This window comes from Tamandua tetradactyla, chromosome 3 (genome assembly GCF_023851605.1).
Source record: "Tamandua tetradactyla isolate mTamTet1 chromosome 3, mTamTet1.pri, whole genome shotgun sequence".
In the NCBI taxonomy this organism is placed as follows: Eukaryota; Metazoa; Chordata; class Mammalia; order Pilosa; family Myrmecophagidae; genus Tamandua; species Tamandua tetradactyla.
The window spans coordinates 75,234,852-75,255,437 of NC_135329.1; the positions used below are offsets into that span (position 1 = coordinate 75,234,852).

At 34.0% G+C, this 20,586-nt stretch overlaps 1 long non-coding RNA gene across 2 annotated transcripts in view; it reads left to right on the top strand.

The window, feature by feature from the left end:
- LOC143676155 (uncharacterized) overlaps positions 1-19,587 on the top strand; it is a 42,050-nt gene extending 22,463 nt beyond the window's left edge. Inside the window, exons 3-5 of one of the 2 annotated variants that reach the window (XR_013171869.1) lie at positions 13,873-13,997; positions 17,266-17,387; positions 19,461-19,587. This is a non-coding gene — a long non-coding RNA (uncharacterized LOC143676155). The remainder of the gene's footprint in view (positions 1-13,872; positions 13,998-17,265; positions 17,388-19,460) is intronic. The other variant, XR_013171868.1, reaches the window with a different exon arrangement.
- The last annotated feature ends 999 nt before the right edge of the window (positions 19,588-20,586 follow it).

The following is a 20,586-nucleotide window of genomic DNA, read 5'->3' on the forward strand; positions in this document are numbered from 1 at the left end:
CACATCCTGAGGGAATTAATTCCCAAAGGGAGAAAAAAATTTTTTCTGTTATAAATGCATTGTATTTTACATAGGATCTCTTCATTGAACAAATATTTTTCTGGGTATATACCATGAAAATTTTCAATTTCTTCATTCCCCCATTACTATATTTTGCATAATTTTGTTTCTTTTGCTTTCTCTCCCCTTTCTGCACTGGATCCTTATGTCTAATCCTAGTAACATCTTTCATTTTTAGCAAGCAGCATACAGGTAAGATTTCAAAAATTCCCTACATTGCAAGGTTGAGTCTTCAGCATTAGAAAATATATTTAAGTAATGCTGTATTTTGCTAGCATTCTTACATAGTTTTGCAAACACACCAATCTTTTACTTTTCTGCAAGCCATTTATTTTATAATATCAATCACTAAGAACATGACAAAGAATGTAAAAGGGTTATGAGATTTAAGAAGCAATATAACATCACATGTGGATTTTTTAACATAATAAGTTTGCTCTTACATTAAACATAATTCCAAGTAGTTCTGTTATCTAGTTTTCCTGACTACAGGGAATTTGAAAGAGGCAGAGCATCTATTTAAGTCAGATGCACTGATAGTGTCAACAGGGACAGCTGATAAAATAGTAATGAATAAAATAAAAGCCACTCAAATTACATACTGGGAAAATTTAAAAACCAATAATATTACTATGTAGAAGTAAATTTCTCAGACACAGATAAAGAAATGTATGTTCAGTTTATTATGTTTAAGAAAGACATGATGGTTGGGTGGGATTTATTATTAAGGTGTTTTGATGGAATGTTTTCAGTGGTCATGCATTTACAATCTTTCAAGTGTAGTCACTTACTGGAGTCCCTTAAGAGGGAACCACTTTGGAAAAACTTCAGAGCCCACACAGAAAGAGACTTTTGGTGAAAAAAGAAATAAAATGCACATGGGAAGCTGTTTGAAGGATCTTGGAGAAAAGGCTAGTAGACATCACCATCTGCATTCCAGCTGAGAGAGAAACCCCCAACGTCATTGACCCTTTCTTAACTGAAGCTGTCTTTTCCTGGATGCCTTAATTTGGACATTTTTTATGGCCATAGAACCATAAATTTTCAACTTAATGAATTCCCTTTAAAAAAGCCATTCTATTTCTGGTAAATTGCATTTGGGCATTTCTAGAAAACCAAGCTATTAACATACATGCTTTTAAAATAATATGGATTAATTCAGTCATACAAATAATCTGTGAATTGGAAATTTTTAAAATGTCATTTTCTCTATTCTGCAAAAAAGTATACATTATAAATTGCTGGTTAAAGCAGGGGAATAGCATAAATATTAGTAGTGACTGATGATATCTTTGTAGCTTTGGGGGACAGACATAATCTGGAATGTACCACAATATGATATGTGTTATCCTTTGAACAAAAAACCACATTAGAAGTCACCCAATACGGAGGAAGTTTTCAGATGTGTGCAGAGAAATTCTCATGCTCAGAGGTAGCTACTTCAGAATTCTATACCAGCCTGGGAACATTGATGTCACATTGGGATAGATATGCTGGGAAAGATTTAAATTAATGCTTACATTGAAACATGTAAATTCATTGCATTAAAAGAAAATTAAGGAGTAAGACACATTCTTTCCACTAGTTGAAATGTCACATTTATTTCTCAGTTTATCAGCTTTTGAATTTTCCATTAAATGCCAAATCACTGATATCTGGGGCCCAGAAAGATATGGGTTGAATTTGTTGAACTTAAAATTCAGTCTGAAGTAAATAGGACTTTTCCCTTATAAATCTGTCTTCTGTCCCAAAGCGTCCCACCTATTCCTGTACATTGATATAAGACTTAAATTTGGGCTTTCTTTAAACTTTCACTGAAGAATGCTGATATTGCATCCAAATGCCACCTTGAAACTTATCCCTGCTGACAACACCAGGCTTGATACTGTCTTCAATGCATGCTTGGATGTGCAATCCTTCCCATGAAGAATAAAGAATGGAGTCATGTCCTGATTCTGGTTGCTCTCTGATTTTCTGTGGGTCTTCTCTTAGCTTCTCCTGGGATTTTCTCTAAGCTCTATGACCATTTTCCATAAGTCTTAATTTGGTCATGTTTTTATTAATGGAATTTATTAAGTTAAAAGTTTACAATTAAATATAAAAAAAGAAAGACATGAATGTGTGATCTTTTGTTCCCTATTTTTTTGAGAAGTTGTAGGTTTACAGAACAATCACAAAGAATGTGATACCCCTTTTAAAATAAATTCTTACAAGTAAATTACTAGACTTTGTCAAACCTTTTGCTTTATGTTTATAAGTACCCTTCTATGAGCTCAGAAGACATTTTCTTTGGTGGCAATGATAGGCAAAGAGTTGTCTTCACTTCAGATTGCAAAGCATATAAAATAGCTTTATGGTAATAGCATAGGTACTGTTTTAAGGCCTCCAAATATTTCTAGGCAGTCATCTTTTAAGGATGCCAGATGTTAATGTATTTATTTGGTAAATACAGCATTTGCTGTATGCCTTTTATAGACCAGAAAGATTGCTTGGTACTGATAATATAATTATAAATAAAGCATTGATTGTGTTGACATATTGTTCCTAACATTGAGGAAGAAAATGTATATGTCACTGAGTTCATACTAATACTCATACTGAATGCTCCTTCACTCACATAAAAACATTGAATAGGATGAAATAAATGGGATTCCCTGTTATATAGTAGATTCTCAATTAACGCTAGTTGAATGATAGACTCAACTCATCCCATCATTTATTCTTCACAAAAACCCAGTGAGGTGAAAGTTAGCACCATTTCTTTTGGCTTTCAAGAAGTTACCAAATCTCTTGAGCTCAGATTCCTTAACTGTGAAATAAGTATATAAATATATAATTCATTTAGTTATTGTGAAGATTGAAAAAAAATTATATTTGAAATACTTAGTAAATATCTGTATTGAGGGCTCTCCTTACCATCTATTTACATACATCTTTCCAGAGGATCAAATAAAAGCACCAGGACATCATGACAGAATATGTTTTGTTTGCCTTTTAGTGCACAGTTATATCATTATTCTCATAATTTAAGTACATTTAAATTTTTTTTTGTAAAATAATTTTGTGGTGTACTGTTGGGAGTATTGGAATAGAAGATATATTCAATAGTGCCAGAATTTTATTCTGTTGATGATTATTAAATAAATTCATTTGTTGTTTTAGAATACTGCAAATCACAATCATAATTTACCTCTGGGCTACATATCTTTTTAAAAGATTTCTCTAGTCTCTCAAATCTCTCAAAGATAGGCATTGACCCACTTTACACTTTTCTAGGTTTGTTTTACATTGTGCTCTCCTCCAATTTTCAGAGCATTCAGTTAGGGGGCAAAGTTCCCATGGACAATGAAGTCAGTATATATAACCAAGGCAGAACTTCAAGAATGGGTAGTTGATATAGGAAGTTTCAGGAGTAGGCTGGAATGTGAGGAGTTCTATACAAAGAGTTAGGTGGGTCTGTCAGAGGTATCAGAGAGTTACCACAAGGATCTGAGCACAGATAAGTGCAAACCCAAAGGAAATGGATTTGGAAGAGGGAATGTTAGGCCCCAAAAGAAACAGTATAAGGAAGACAGACTTTTATTTCCAAAGCCTTTTGAATTTTTGGCAGAATTTCTAGATATGAAGAGAAAAATCAAGATATTTTAGCTGTGACTCATTTAATATCACTGAAATACATGGCATTTGTCATGCTAACACAAGAGACATTTTAAGTGAACAGTTCTCATGGGACAAGTAGCAAGGCTAAAATGAAACTATTAGAAAATTCAGCTAATCAGCCTGTCATCTGCTGAGCAGGGTTCTGAGCAGGTATCACATACTATGTTAGGCACAAGGAGGTATAAAATATAGAAGTACATTAATTGAGCCCTCAATAAATTTATAATTCAGTTACATAACTATAATGTTTTATTATAGAAGGATAAAATATGTATTTTTAAATCTTAGGAGAATTATGTGTGACAACTTATTTGTGTGCTCTTGAGACATATGACTTATGGTACTTGATGTGGACTAGGTCTAAAAGAGCAATTTATTATTCATCTCTTAAAAGTAGTCATACCAATTCATTAATTCACATCAAGTCAATTTTCCCAACAGTTTTCTCCTTTTGTACTATAAACTTGCACATCATTGAGAGAAATTGATAATTATGGTCTCCTTTATAATTTGCCTTGTAAAGTATTCTCATTGAGATTCACTTTATGCTACTCTGCCTGGATTGCTAATTCTTTTCAGAGAGACTGCTTTGGCTGACTTGTTATTAATCAAACTTTATGTCTCCCAGTCACTTTTTCTGAGGGGCAAAAGAAAAAACCCAGAAAAGTAGTGATAACACAGGAGAAAGGGAAAACATTAATGTGCAATCTATATACAAGTGGCTGTTTTTTCCCTAATAGGAAAGATAGTTTTATATTTCTGGAACCAGTGCTTTAAAACTTTCTTTGTGACTTGGTGACAATATTGAGGATTTAAGGTTGTGCTGTATAGTTTAATCTGTTTAATCTATCTTATGGCTTCACTGTTATTTTGCTAGTATTTTGGGCCTCTTTGAAAGTCTTCATTTTATTTACTATGTAATGAGATATATAACCAATACTGTGCAAGGCAGAGCTTTGCTTATGGAAGAAGAATCAGACATAGAGGCCATGAGCATTATTTTAACCATTACAACAGATCTGGTTTTCTCCTTGTCTCCCTAGTTTTACACATTTGCATTTTGCACTGTGTGACTTTCTTACTTCTAGAATTAGCTCTGTGATATTTCATCTTATGATTTAAGTAGCTGTTTAACTGAACATCAGGCATTTCCAGGAAGTGCTCCCTTCTTATAGTTTTTCCCTTCATGGTTCTGGAAGATCCAAATTAAGGTAAGGTAAGGAAAAGACAACATACAGAGCAGAATGAGTCAAACATTATTTTTAATAAATGCCTATGAAAAATGAATAAAAGATAAATTTTCTTTTATTGTGGCATGTGTGTGTGCTTAGACCAGTAATCATTCATAATGAAAAAAGTGGCCCCCCTAAAAGAATCTTCGTTCCAAATTATTTCTTATATTTTTATAAGCATTCCTTGAATTATAAGCCTTGGATTAACAAATATCTTTAACAGATATTCCATGTTCATAAGTATAGTTTGTGTCATGCATGTCAGAAAAAGAATCTTCACAGGATGTTCAAAGTTACACTTTGAGGTGGAGAGAGAACTGTCACATTGGATGGCAGTTCCAATGTGCATATCATTTGCATTTTTCTCAGAACTTCTAAATCAGTCACTTGCCTGTGCTCTGGAAAGGGAGCATTCAGAATGAAGCCCTGATTCTCTCAAATCTAAGGGGACTTCCGTAAACCCAATTCCTCTGTTGGTACTCTATCCACATACTTTGATATTTAGTAGTCTTCCTTCTCTTCACATTCTTTTTGTATTTGGACAAAATGTACTACCAAGCCTCCAAGATAGAAGGCACAAAGAGAAGGGAGACTCCCAGCAGTCTGGGGAGGCTCGAAGTGAGATAGTACAGTACAGCAGCACCTCTTTGGTTACAGTTTCAAGTGTGGGAGTGAGGCATAGAGCCAGCCTCTGATAGAGTCACATTTGGGCTGAATCTTGGTCTTCACACTAACCAATGTTTCTTTAACAAGTTATTATGTGAGAAATAAAAAGTCTGAGGGTAAAAAAGAGAAAAAAGGATATAAATGGAGAATATGGATGTGGAAGTATTAATATGCTCACTGAATCTTTAAAGCTCAGTGTTTCCATCTAGCATATAAGAATACTGAGCCTTCTCGCTCAGGGATCAGCCTGAGCAGGGAAGGTAAAATATGCCATGGTGCAGGTTGGGAACTACAAAATGCTAGTGTGGCAGGAGTGTACTGCACAAGGCAAAGGGAGATGGGAGATGTGATTTAAGACTATGCTGTCTCAAGGAGGCTATGACATTTCATGAAGTAGTTTAACATTATAACAAATTACTTTTAGTATAGTGCTTTCTCAAAACCTTTTTGGTATGCTATTATTTCTTATCAATATTGGCATTTACACCCTTCTTTTCCCCCTCCTATACTCCTGAACTTAATTGCATTCTGCCCTTGTGCACTGGGTGTGATTGTGTGTCTTAGTTCTTCATCATTTAGCAACAAGCATGCTTCATGCATATTGGATGAGTATCGCTTTCCCATAAGCCCATTAGAGGAAGGGAAGACATCCTCATTGTCATCACTTAAGCATTTAGTTACAAAATCATGCTAAGGCTCAGATTACTTTGTAAATCAAATCTTTCTTATGAAATATGTTGGATGTACATTAGATAATGTACTTACTTGTACCGATAGTGTTTATCAGGCAGGATAAAGATAAAGTTGTTATAATAATCTATTGATTCTGGAAATATTGTCAACTCAGTACCATTTCAAACATGTCTTTCAACCCTAACCCAATGTCTCTCACCATATCTCTCATATACTTGTTTCTTTTTATGTGGCAAGCATGATGATTTCTACAATACAAACAGCAAAATTCCATTTAAAATTTCAGGAAATGGAAAAAGAATAAAACATGTTAGTGAAGTAGCCTGAAAGTATACTAGACAAAGAAGGAGAAAAACAAAAAAGATTTAGTGATCCTTAGTACTTGTTCTTAATGCCAATGATTGCATTCTAAAATTTAGCTGAGGGGCGGACTATGGTGGCTCAGAAGGTAAGAGTGCTTGCCTGCCATGCCTGAGGACCTGCGTTCGATTCCCTGGGCCTGCCCATGTAAAAAATAATAATAATAATAATAAAATAAAATTTAGCTGAGGAAGCTGAGAGGTCTAGAAAATGTTTCACATTTTGTTCTAGCATGTGGTTAAGTAGTATTTTTTCATTAACTCATTAATCAAAAGCTCTTTCATCTGTATTAACATTGTCCCAAGGAAAAAAGTTTTAGAAATGTTTGTGATCCTTTACTTTGAGAGAAAAATCCATTTTCTATGATTTCTGTCGAGTGCAAAGACCTGCTTGTAGGAATTAGCTGTGATAATTTACTGCTTTGAACTGATTCCTTTTGCAGTATTGCTTCCATGCTTTCATTTTACTTCACTCAGTTCAAATGACTTTATCTTGCAGTTTCATAATAAAAAATCTATACAAAATATGAGTTGGGTGTGTATTTCCAATAACAAAAATCTGTTAGAAATGTAGCATTTGAATACTTGCTCTTATTATGGTCCTTCTTATCCTTAGTCTACCCTCTAATGTTCATCTTATTATCTCCTCACTTACCTTCTAAATAAATTATTCTACAGAGGTCATATTAACTATTGTGAAACTTTTGTTTGATCTCACAGTTTAAAGATGTGTTCGTGTGTGTGCTGTATAGGAGTGAGGGTGAAGTAAAAAAGAGACACTTTAAACTAAATACAACAGTTAAAAACCATTTTGGCAAAGAATCACATTAGGAAATCAACAAATATAAGAAAAAGGAAGAGTGCCTTTTATTCTTACAGACTGAGAATAATTGTTTAATAATCTAGGAGTTAATAAATTGAAGTAATAAGACTAGCATCTTAAGAATTTGTGCATCCCACCATGGGTAACTTTTAAAGAAACTCCTTTGGTAAGTTGTTCACTGCTTCCATGGACATTTTTGTTTCTCAAAACTGCTTTTGACACACCTTTTGAGTCCATTTTTAAGCCCCTTTGTCCATTTTAGTCTTTTTGCACTTCTTAAATTTTAGGAACACAGGCAGACCTCAGGACAGCTGTGGCAAAAATTAGAAGCATAGATCAATATTCAATATCTGTGTACTTCAGAAGAGCCATTTGAGGAATAAAAACTGGTGCTAATCAGAAAAACAACTCTAATGACACTGGCATATAGGACAGAATTAGGAAGCTTTTTAAATAATGTGCCACAGATTCTGAGGGCAGTTAACAAAGAAGTGTTCCAAAAATATGTTGAGCAACAAGAGTATCAATGAAATAAGGGCTCAGCACACATTTAGACAAAATATATTCTAGTATAAGCAATCTGGTATGATTTTCTAAAAATGTGAATTGGACCATTTTGTGCCTCTTCTTAAAGTTTTCAGGGATTCGCTATTGTCTTTGCAGTGATTTTCAAAGTTATTTACTTAGATATTTCTAAGTACAAGGAAGAGACAATAAGCACCAAAGTTATTTGTGGGTGTAACACAAAGACACAAGTCTAATCATGAAATTTCTTTAAAGTCTTGGAATATTTTAAATGTATCTTAATGCTTCATTCACAATTTAAAAGACATGTTACATAATTTTCTGTGGGATAGAATAAATAATCTGTAAAATGGATACATAATGTTTTTCTTCTATATTTTTTTAACTTTTTAATTGTATAATATGACATATATACAAAGCAAAGAAAGAATAAAAGGAATAATTTTCAGAGCATTCTTCAAGAAGTAGTTACAGGACAGATCCCAGATTTTGTCATGGGCTACCATACCATCATTTCTGCTCCAGAATATAGGAGGCTAGAAGGAATATATATTTGTTATCATCACAATCAACTTTTTTTCTTTTTTGTGAAAAATAACATATATACAAAAAAGCAATAAATTTCAAAGCACAGCTTTGTTAGTTGTAGAACATATTTCAGAGTTTTGACATGCGTTACAATTCCACAATTTTAATTTTTTACTTCTAGCTGCCCTAAGATACTGGAGACTAAAAGATATCATTTTAATGATTCAGTAATCATATTTATTTGTTAAACCCTACCTTCTCTGTATAACTTCACCATCACCTTTGATCTTTCTATTCTGCTCTTTAGGGGTTTTTGGGCTATGGCCATCTTAACCTTTTCATGTTAGGAGGGGCTGTCAGTAATATGGGGTAGGGGGCTGGAATTACCTGATTTTCTCAAGGGGCTGGGCCCTATAGATTTCAGGACTATCTGATCCAGGGACCCAACTGGAAGTTGTAGGTTTCCAGAAAGTTATTCTAGTGCATGGAATCTTTGTAGAATCTTATATAATGCCCTAGGTGTTCTTTAGGATTGGCTGGAATGGTTTTGTTTGGGGTTTGGCAAGTTATTATAGGTAGCAATGTCTAACTAGAGTTTGCATAAGATTGACCTCCAGAATATCCTCTTGACTCTGTTTGAACACTCAACCACTGATGCCTTATTACCTACACTTCTTTCCCCCCTTTTGGTCAGGATGGAATTGGTGATCCCACAGTTCCAGAGCCATACTCATTCCTGGGAGTCATCTACCACACTGCCAGGGAGACTTTCACCCCTGGATGTCATGTCCCATATAGGGGGGAGGGTGATGATTTCACTAGCAGAGTTGGGTCTAGTCTCCTCTATATTTTAATAACATACCTCATTACTCCAACAGTCATTTATTAATTGATTTCACACATTGATAAACATTAATTGAATACAGTGAAGAGTATTATAGGCATTGTATGTACCTCAATACACTGAATTTCTTCAGAGTCAATACATTATCATTCATTTTCATATTAGCTGGGTTCTTAGAACATGGAAGATGCTGAGGAAATATTGTAAATTAAAATGTTTGTTAAAAACAACCATTTGCAAAAAGTTATGGCAGTGAACTTTTTTACTGTTTGATTTCTTACTCCAGTTTCCCAGTATCATCCTCCTCTAATCCATTATCTATATTTTCATTGGGGTTGTTGATCATAAATGGAAATCCAAAACTGTCCCCAGTTTTAAATATATATCAAATTTTACACAATAAATTTCAAAAGTCCAAATTCAAACATAGCACTCAAGACCTTTGATAACCTCTCTTATACCTATGATCCAGTTTCAACTAACCACTGCTCTTCTTCATTCCATTACATTCCATTTTGTTTCACAAGTCTTTCATGCATGCTTTTATCTTTTGGCTAGACTTTCCTTCTCTTTCTTAGATCTAGCAATCCTACTCTTCCCTGAAGGCCCACCCTAGCATTTACATGTTTCTAAAAGTTTTCTTAACCAAGATTTTAACCATTTCATTTGTGTGCAATCACTTTGCAAATTTATAATTCTATAGAGATATTCTCCAAACTGTGTTACAAAGAATATGGTTCTGTAGGATGTTGTGCCAGTTTGAAATTGTTGTGTACCACAGACAAACCTCATACTTTAATCCTTCTTCTTCTCTTTTTTTTTTTTTCACATGGACAGCCTTCGGGAATCAAACCCAGGTCTCTGGCATGGCAAGTGAAAACTTGCAACTTAATAAATTCCATTTTTGAAAGCCATTCCATTTCTGGTACATTGCCTTCCAGCTGTTTAACAAATAAATATATTAATAGGTGTTACACATGTGAGAAAGTAACTGAGGAACATCCTATGGAAATTTGGGAAATTTTATTTTAAATGTATAATTAGACTGTTGTCTTTGTTCCAGGAATAGTCAGTCTTTTCAGTTCATATGTTGATTGTAAACCTTCAAGAGTAAGCTAAATAATACATAACATTTTCCATAAATATTTCTCCATGGAGCCCATTTTTCACATACTTGATATCCCATGGGACACAAACATTCTAGAACACATTTGATGGTCTTTGCTTAGTAAATCAATGTTTATGTGAAAATAGAGTTCGTTTATAAATAAAAATATTCTAAATAGCATTCGGTCATCATTTTCTGTATTTTAAGTGCATTCAATTCCAAAAGGTGCCTGTTGCTTCTAAGCTTCCTCAATCACAGAAGGACAGAAGAGGTACTTAAATTCATATAACCTTTGGGAAGACATATTTTTCTCTCAGCATATTCATAATAGGTAATGATATAACACAATTCAAAGTATATAATTTGGAGACAGACTTTCCTGGGTTTGAACCCCAGCCATGCCTTTCCTTATCTTTAAAATAGAGATAGTACACAAAAATTCATAAGAAGTTTGAAGATAATGATGTAAAGAGTTTAGCACAGTGCCCCAAACATGGCATACATTTAAAAAGGAAGGTTATTTTTAAATGCCAATAATATTTCAGCATTAAATTTCTATCTGTTTGGCAGATAATAGAATTCACTCAGCAAATATTTAATAGCACACTGAGAATATTTCCAAAAATAGATTAATTCTACTTCTCTAAAATAAAGATCCTAAACCTTTTTATCGTGAGGACCTAACACATGATCTTCCTAAGTCATGGTCTTCTTTTACCGTCCTGTGTCTCATGAAAACATACCAACACATATGCAGGAGCACACACCAGAGAACTAGTGGTATCAATGACACCAACCCTTCCCTTCTTCCAGAGCTGATATTCATCATCACCAAGTCAATTCACTTTTATTTCCTAAGAATCTCCCAAACAATACACCTTTTACATCTCCTCTTTTGCCACCCTCTCTTCGACTTCTGTAATAGTCTTGTAATAGGTCCTTCCACATCCACGCATGGTTTCCTCTAATCCATTATCCACACCATTGTAATATTTTTACAAATGCAATTGTACTGATCCCCCTCCCCTATTTCAAATACATCAACAGCATCCCAAACTTTTAGATAACAGCCAGAACCATTAACACTGTCCATGCCACTAGAGGTTATCAAAAGTCATTATCAACCTGTTGAGTCAACCCAAACTTCTTTTTCCTTCTCTCTCTCTATGCTCTGATCACATTAGTCTCCTTTAATTTCTGCAATTGTCCTTACCCTTTTTTCCTTAGGACATTTACATATATAGTCCCTTCTGCCTGGAACACTCTTCTCATCTTTTGACCCCCCCCCCCTTACTCTGCTAATTCCTACTCAGTTGTCAGATCTCAGATCAAACACACTGTCCTAAATGATGTCTTCAGTGCTCCCACCCAACTTAGAACAGGTCAGGACTTTCTCACCTATATTTTCATATTGTCTTATTTTTTCCCTCATGGTATATCATCCTTTGTAATTTATATTTACTTTAGTATTGTTTATTGTATTAATGTCAAAAAATGTAAATTCCATGAAAACAGAGATCCTGCCAATATTTCTCAACCATTTATTATTGGTGAGTAGTAGTGCCTAGACAAAACTGATGCCTAATGAAAATTACTTGAACAAAGTGCAAAAAACAAAGACAATTTTGTCACTTATTTTTCTCTACACTTTTGAAGTTTTGAACAGCTTTTCTTCCTACAAACTCTCAGTGTACTTTTTCATTATAGGCAGATTTTGGATTGTTCCCATGGAGATATGACACACCAATGGTGGGTTGGAATTTTGATCAGATAAAGATGTTACTGTACCCACTCAAGGTGGGTCTCAATTAGTTTACTGGAGTCCTTAGAAGGGGAAACATTTTGGAGAAAGCTCAGAGCTGGCGTAGATGCAGACACTTGGAGATCAAGACAGAAATAGCCTGGGTGCTAAGTAAAGATTCACAGAAATAGCCAGACCTGAAGAGAATAATTCTCCAGAAATGTTAAGTTAGAGATGAAACTCAGAGTTTTGCCCTGGATCAGCTAAATATGGACACACAGATGCTTGGAGAGGAAGCCACTGGAATCAGAAGGCGAAGCAACAGAATCAGGAACAAAGCCCAGCAGATTCTAGCACATGCTGTCTTCATGGTGATGGCAGAGACCCAAGAGGACAAGCAGAAACAGGTGAGCCTTCTAAAAGGCTAGATTTGGAACTGGCAAGCTATGGCTTCTTTCTATAATTGGCATAACTAAGCCCAAATGCAAGAGACAGGAAATTCATTTTTACCCATGCCAAGGCCATGGTAAATGCGTAGATGCAGGATGGGGTGGAGACTTGGAGTCAAGAATTTAATATATCATTTTGCTTGGTCTTGAAATTAAAGGGAGTACCAGAACATATCAGGGTAATGACCAGGAGTATTTTCTAGGTCATCTAGGATTTTTCCTTCTCCTGTTAGGCAAGGTCTTGTACCACAGAAATTTTTCCATTATTTTCCCATTTCTTATCAACACTTCAAAACCTTGTAGTTCTTATTTATTTTCTTTTTAATAAGACTTTTAATTTCCTGCCTTATTTTTTATACAAGACAATGCTGCTTACTTATTATGCTTGCTTCTTTGAAAAACTCTTACATACTAAAAAATTAGAAAATTGATAAAAGGTATTAAATTATTTACTGAATTAAATATAAAAATTAAGAACAAAGGAACGGGAATTAACAATGTACTATCTATCACAGATAAATATCTGTATACACTTAAATCTCAGTTGACCAGCAGCATCAATGTGAGTTAAAGTTTTACCTATTACTCATGATACATTATTCTGCAGGTTTATCAAAAAAAATTTTTTAATCTGTTCTGTTATTTTGAATGAATTAGGTAAAATAAAATGAGTGTATATATGTGAATATATATATGAACACAAGCATACATTCATGTGTATACCTATATACATATATAGGTATACACACACACTCTTTTTTTGTAACAAACTCACTTTTTGAAAGCAGAAATGTGCAATAGAATTTATGTTTATATATATTTGGATTGGACATCTGAAATATGTATATGATTATATATTTGAAACTTTAACAATGACTTTACACTTGGCCCCCAGAATTCCACCTCAAAGAAATCACCAGAGGGAGATTATTGAAGAACATGCACATTTACGTTCAAGAATGTCCATTCCATGCTTCATTACATTAAACACAGGAAAAATCTAAAATCCAACATTCCAGGATTTTTTATGTAAATTTCATTGTATCCATGCAATGGACTATTAGGCCTCATTGAAAAAAATATGGCATGGGAATGTTTAATTAAATGGGCAATGGTTATAATCTAATTTGAAGAGGGAAAATGCATTCACAAAACTGTGTTCAGTATTTTTTAAACCTTTGCAGGGAACCAATAATGGGAGAGGTCACCGATATCTTGATAGACTGCTGGAGCTTCATGGCAAGATCTAAACTCTAATTCTGGATTTTTAATGCTTCTTATTGATAGAAGCTGGGACCTCTGGCCTAAGGTAGGCAAGAGAGCTGGACCTGGGACCCCTTCACAAATTGAGTCCTCCTTAGTTAAAGACTTAGATGGTGTTTTGCTTATTTTATTATTATTATTACTTTTTTTAATGATAAGGGATTTTGATATTTTTTGTTTATTTTCCAAGATAACTGAAAACACAGATGGAAGCATTTATCCACAAAATGCAACACTAGTGAATTTGTCTTTTTCTAACCAAAATAAACCAAAAATAGGAAATAAAACTTGACCTCAGCAATGTAATATAAAGACTATTGGCATTTTTTTCCTACCAGTCAAAACAAATGATGTCCTAAGGGAAAAAAACGATTGTTCCTTTTTTTTTTTACTGGTTTTTAGCAATGAAACATTTTTTTTCTAAACTCCCCATTAGCACTCCTACTCTAGCCCTACTGTTACAAGACTGGTCTAGTTTTTGATCAAAAACATGGGCAGTCACTAAGAAAGGACATTTGTTCAGGGGCGGCTTTGTCTTTGTAGTTCTCTGGGTCTTTAAGGTGTAGAAAATTCAGCCTCTGCTGATTCACTTGAATGGAAAAATATTCTCATACCCTTTTTCCCCATAAGCAGGTATGCATTTGAGCACATGTACATGCATGCACATAAACACACATACACACACACACACACACACACACACACAGACTCTTGACCCTGAAAAAGTTCCCAGCTAGTAATAATCCAGCAAGGTAAACATTTCCCTTTATTTTGCTTCCTGAATGGCTTTCAAGAGGCTGCCTGTTAAATGCTTTATAGGCAAAGTTTGTTTTCCAAGTCTTATCTAGGAATTGGCAGACATTTATGGCAGACTTTTTTTTTTGTGAAGGGTAAAGGAGATTTTGGTTTGAATAGAATTTCTAATCTCCCAAGACTCTGATTTCTCTATTCCTGACCCCTAATCACTACCAAAAGACTCATACTGTGGCAAACATACCCAGTTAGGCTGAAGGAAGATTGTGTTAATATATGTTTCCAAATAAGACTGTATTTGTGCACAGGGACAGCACTGCACTAAGTCCCCCTCCAAGGGGACTAGCAGGGTATGCTGTGAGGTGGGCAGAAAAAGTCATAATCACAGTGGCCTCAACCACTCCAATTTGTAGTATTTGGGTTGTTGGTAGAAAATAGTTTGTAATTGTTATAACTGTTGTCAGTTATGTTTGGGGAGAAGAGTTTAGGGGGAAAATAAAGCACCCTTTCTTTCTTCTCTACTCTGCCTAGGGAAGGTCACAGACCCCACTGAGTAAGTTCCTCACCACATGGACTATATTTAAATTGATAAGCATCTACATACAAAAATTATTTGCTATTAAGTCTCCAATTAACACCCCAAATTAAAATTCAAGAATACTTCAAATAGAGTTACAAATAAGAGTTACTCACATTCATTTCTCAAGGGATAAGTAAATTTTAGGAAGAGACACCATTCTGTGTTTTCCTTTAGTTTCTATACTTGCAAACTTTTAAGAAGCTAACAAAATGACTTTTGATCCCTCATGGTATATTAAAATTTATATTGAATATGACTAATCAGCAAATCAAAAACATTTATTGAAACAATATTTGCAAGACAACAGATTGGGTGCTAAGATAATTATAATACAATTGCACCCCTTATAGTGCTGTAGAATAAAAGGTTAGCTAATGATAAAATTTGGTTCTTCATTTCAAATGCATGTCACAGATTCAGACATGCAGAGATGACAAAGGGGAACACTAAATAAGGGTAAATGGTGTAAGGCAACTTTTTTTATTATAGTTCTCTGCATCCAAGTTATCTCCTTTGTAAAGTCTAAGTGCCTTGGGGTCAAAATCTGTGTTTTCTTTCTTGGAGTACCCTTAGCATATAGGTTTATACACACAGTATGTGATACATCTTAATGGATGTTCTCTTTTACATCCATTATAGCCTATTGATAAGACTTTAACATGTGAGGATAGAAATTTAATGAGTAAAATGTTTTCTGAATCTCATGTATATTACTAAAATATAAAAGTTATATTTTAGTAGATTTTTAATGATTTGCTGTGGCTGCTGTTGTTTAACTTTTATTATTGATCATGTCATTGACAATAAAATGATGCAGTGGAATAACTCCAAGTTTCATTGTTATATCAAATTCAGAAAAGTCTACCCTATTTTGTATTTGCACAATTTTAAAGCCATGTTGCATCTTAACACTGGTTTTAATTTTTGTCCTTTATCCTTTAAATTCATTTGTAGATTTTCATCAGTTTTTCCACTAAATAGGGTACTTACCAACATCTGTCCCCACTTCCTTGATTTCCAGCTCTGAGTAATGTGCTCTCTGTCTCAAGACAATTCCTTGATAACATGAACAGAATAGGATCAAGAATAGAGGACTCTCTTCTGACTGACATCAGTTGAAATCAGCACATTATTAATCCCCCAAGTTGACTGTAATCCTCTCTCATGCACAAGAAAATATAATGAGAGACATTTCAATGCCTTACTGTAATCAGGATGTATTCTTTCTAACTTTTATTGATATGCTCAGTACATAACAATAAAAAAATAGTGAGTTCCTCCATCAGTCAAGCAACTGGAAGCTCTGTGTTATAAACCATTTTATATTAATTGGCAATTTATATGGTGCTCTAGTGTTAACTATGCATTTTGATGCTTATCAGTTCTGACATGGAAAATCTTATTAATCCTTTCAAAATAGTAGAAGTTAATTGTTTTGATGTAATATTGCTAGGCTTATCCCAAATTAACAAACCACTTCTGAGTCCTTAAAGTGACTATTTTGGTCTCTTTCATCCATGCTTTTAATTAGTATTACCTAAAAAAGCTTAAAAATAAATAAATAAATTGCCAAATCAATGTTAGTTGTATGGTTTTCTTGGACTCTCAGCCTGTTCTGATGAAGATATAAAATTTTTTTTCTAGATAATCAGTATAGAAGACAAAGAGTCTGCATTTTATCAAAATAACTTATATCAACTTTTAGCATGTTGTTATCTGTATAAAAAATACTGATTTTCTCCTGGGTATCTTTATACTAGCAAAAAATTGTTTCTTTTCTTGCCCTAAACCAGGTGGCTTAATCTACTAATCAAAGTAATATTACTATAAATGAATCTATTACTGGCTAAATAATATTCAAATCATATAAATACCTAAATTCCTTTAAGCCAAATATCTTAATGCTTTGTCCAGTGCTTATATAAACTACATATATATAAACTAAATTTATTTTTACTAAATCTGGTTATTTTGGGAGCAGATCAGATTTGAGGGCTGAATGCAAGGAAAAAATATACTTGTGGAGTCTGTTTTGTTCACCTGAATGAAGCAGGGACATCATCTTGAAGAAATCTACATCCTCTATCAAACACACGTAACAAGGTATGACAATATTATGCTCAATTTTTAACATACTGTGCTAAGTTTGGATACAGGGCTCCTCATAAGGTATTCTGAGAATGCATCACCCAAAGTTTCTTCTGCATTATACATGAGGACTTTGGACCTATTGACTAAGATAACATGATGTGAGAGAGGTTAAATAAGTAAAAAAAAAAATCATAATTATTTAGTATTTTACTATTTAAAACTCATAAGTTCAAGTTCAAATGAATGCTATCCTCATACTTATCAAATAGACAAATATTTATTTGGTGTCAGAATGAAGCCATAGAAAACTTATTGGACTTAAATTCATGAATCTTTCCTTACCTTTATATAAGTCTACATCTTATGCTTTATATAAAATGTCACCTTGCTCACTTCACTTACTTTAAAATGACAGAAAGGCAGATGTTCTTAGTATTTTTAATGTCTGTATTTATTGAAATATTAATCAAGTATTAAAATAATTACTATCACCATTTATTCATTCTTGATTGTGGAAAATTAAGTAAGGAATTGAAATGAACCTTCCAAATAAATTGACTGAGCATTTTATGGTAATAACCTTCATTTAAAGGAGCAGAACCAACATCCCTATAAGATTTGATCAAAGGCACTTCAGAAAGAAGCATGTGTAGGTAGAAATAAATGTTAGGGAATGTCCCAGACTTTGTCCTACAAACATTCACCTTCGACTTGGGCTTTCTCATGTAAGTGCTTTGTTGCCACTGCTCAGTCCCACAAAGTGTTTAGAAGAGTAGTCTTCAGCTTTAACAAGGGTGATGTCTCTTGTATATCGAGTTTTGGTTGAAGTTGAAGGAAAGAAAAATTTAGAGAAGGCATCTTACTGAAATACATTTTGATTAAGTTTAGCAAGATAGATAGATTGATTGATAGGTGATAGGTTAATAACCCAAACGTTGTCAGTTCATCATCAAGTGTTTACAGCACATGACACAATGTCGTGGTTATAATTTAAAAGAGTATCCACATTAACACAGATGAAATCAGAAAGATTATTGAATATTAACCCCTATTTAAGCTCTTGAATAAACATGAAAATGCTTAATTATTGAGTATCAATAGAGTGTAATAGTTAATGAGAAATATTCTGGGTCCATAATTCCTGGGGATATGTAATTTCTACTTGTGGACATTGAACATATTACTAATCTCTTTGCCTCGTTTCCTCATCTATAAAATGTAGTTGGTAACAGGAACTCCCTCGATGCAAGGGAACTAATTCAGGTTAAGCCTTATAAATAGGTTTGTCCTGTGGTAAGCACTCAATAGGTTGCAGTTCATATTATTATTTGGTGACAGTCAAGTCTAACAGAGAACAAGATTCAATATCAGAGTGCAAGCTTCTTAGGGTCAAGAATTGTGTCTGAGCTACAACTATATCCTCAAAAGCACTACACTAGAACAGTGCTTCCTTAACTATAAGCTATAAATAATCATGGATGGAATGAATGTTCTCTTAAGTCTAGCTCACTTTCCATTATGTAAATGTCACTACATTATGCATTGTTAAATACTTGTACTCTGAGAATAGAAGGTACTTAGCTTCTCATTTGATAGAGGCATTTAGTAATTCATCAGAATTTAGATTTCAATATTTTATTTCATGTTTGCTCAATAAAGATTCATTTGCAGACTCTAAAATCTAAAATACATCTACTCCTACCTGAGAAGGAGAGTGATTTCCCAGAGAAATTGTGTTCATGAAGAACTTGAAGTGTTTATAACCAAATTATCACATAGAGGTCAAATCTCTGTGGTTCAGTTATTTGAACAGAAAGTCACACTATGAACACCCACTACCTTATATTCTTCTGAGAATTCCAAACTCATCAAGGACTTGATTTTAACCAACACTCCAAATCATCAGGGACTTTAATCTCCTAAGAATGGTTAAGCAATAACATTCATTAATTATTTGAGTTTACAGTTAGACATCTCAGTCTGTCTTGATTGGGAAATATTAAATATTTTAATTTATAACATTTGAGAAAGAATAGCACACTGTATAACAATAAAGTTGGTGTTTTCTTTTTTAAACATGGGCAGGCACAGGGAATCGAATCTGGGCCTCCGGCATGGCAGGTGAGAATTTTGCCACTAAACCACCATCATACCACCCAACAATAAAGTGTCAGATTATGAAATTCCATCGTAAAATCAATAAATTTTTGGTGAATGCAGACTAGTTATTTTCTGATTCTGAGCACTGTACCATATCTTTTAATAGAAATAATTATCCATAGATATATTTATAAACACCATTGTTTTGATTACTCTACTCTTACCACTTCTAATTCCAGCCCAGAACTAACATTTATCCTTCAATACCTTGCTTTGTGCATCTGATCTTTAATCCCCATGAGACACAATAACAGGGCCTTTTGGTGATTATTTTACAACTGAGTTTGCCAATGGAGGCACCAAACAGAACTTCAGAGGTGGGAAGAAAAGAGGAAGAGCTCAATATCTTTCTCATTTATTAGGAAGATGTTAGAATGACTGCATCCTTACAAGAAGAATTTGTGCCTAGATGTGTGTTAAGGATGAAGGTGTTAAGGAACTTCTCCTTCATCCCAGCTGCCATGGAGCTCTAGAGAAGTATCTACTTGATTTGCCCATTCAGGTCCAGAGGAGGAAATTGTACTCTGCAATTAACTCCAAGGTGCTTCAACCTCTTTGGTTGATTTATTCAACTTTCACTATCTTTCCATTAAGTCATTTTCAACCAAACCATGTGAGTGGAATTTTATTTCATGCCATGTCCCTGAGCCAGCAAAAGCTGCACATAGTAGTTATTCAGTGATCTTTTCTCTAGGTGTGCTCACTCCTGTACATTTTCATCATGGTAGCTATGATTATTTTTTGTAAAGTCTCTATTTCCATGAAGACACCAGTTACATCAAAAAGCTACAAAATCTACATACCATGAAAAAGCAACCATTCTGAGTTGGCAAACACAGGTTAATGGCAATAAAAATAGGGTAAAAATTGAAAATTCAGTGCTGAAGGAATACAGAATGTGCAACAGGACTGATTGTAAAAATTCAAAAATGGATAGCACAATACTACTGATGGTAGCAGAATAATATAAGTATACTGAATTAAGCTGAATATGGGTATGGGTGAGGGAGAAAGCCTGGGGGCACATATGAAACCAGAAGAAAAGATATGG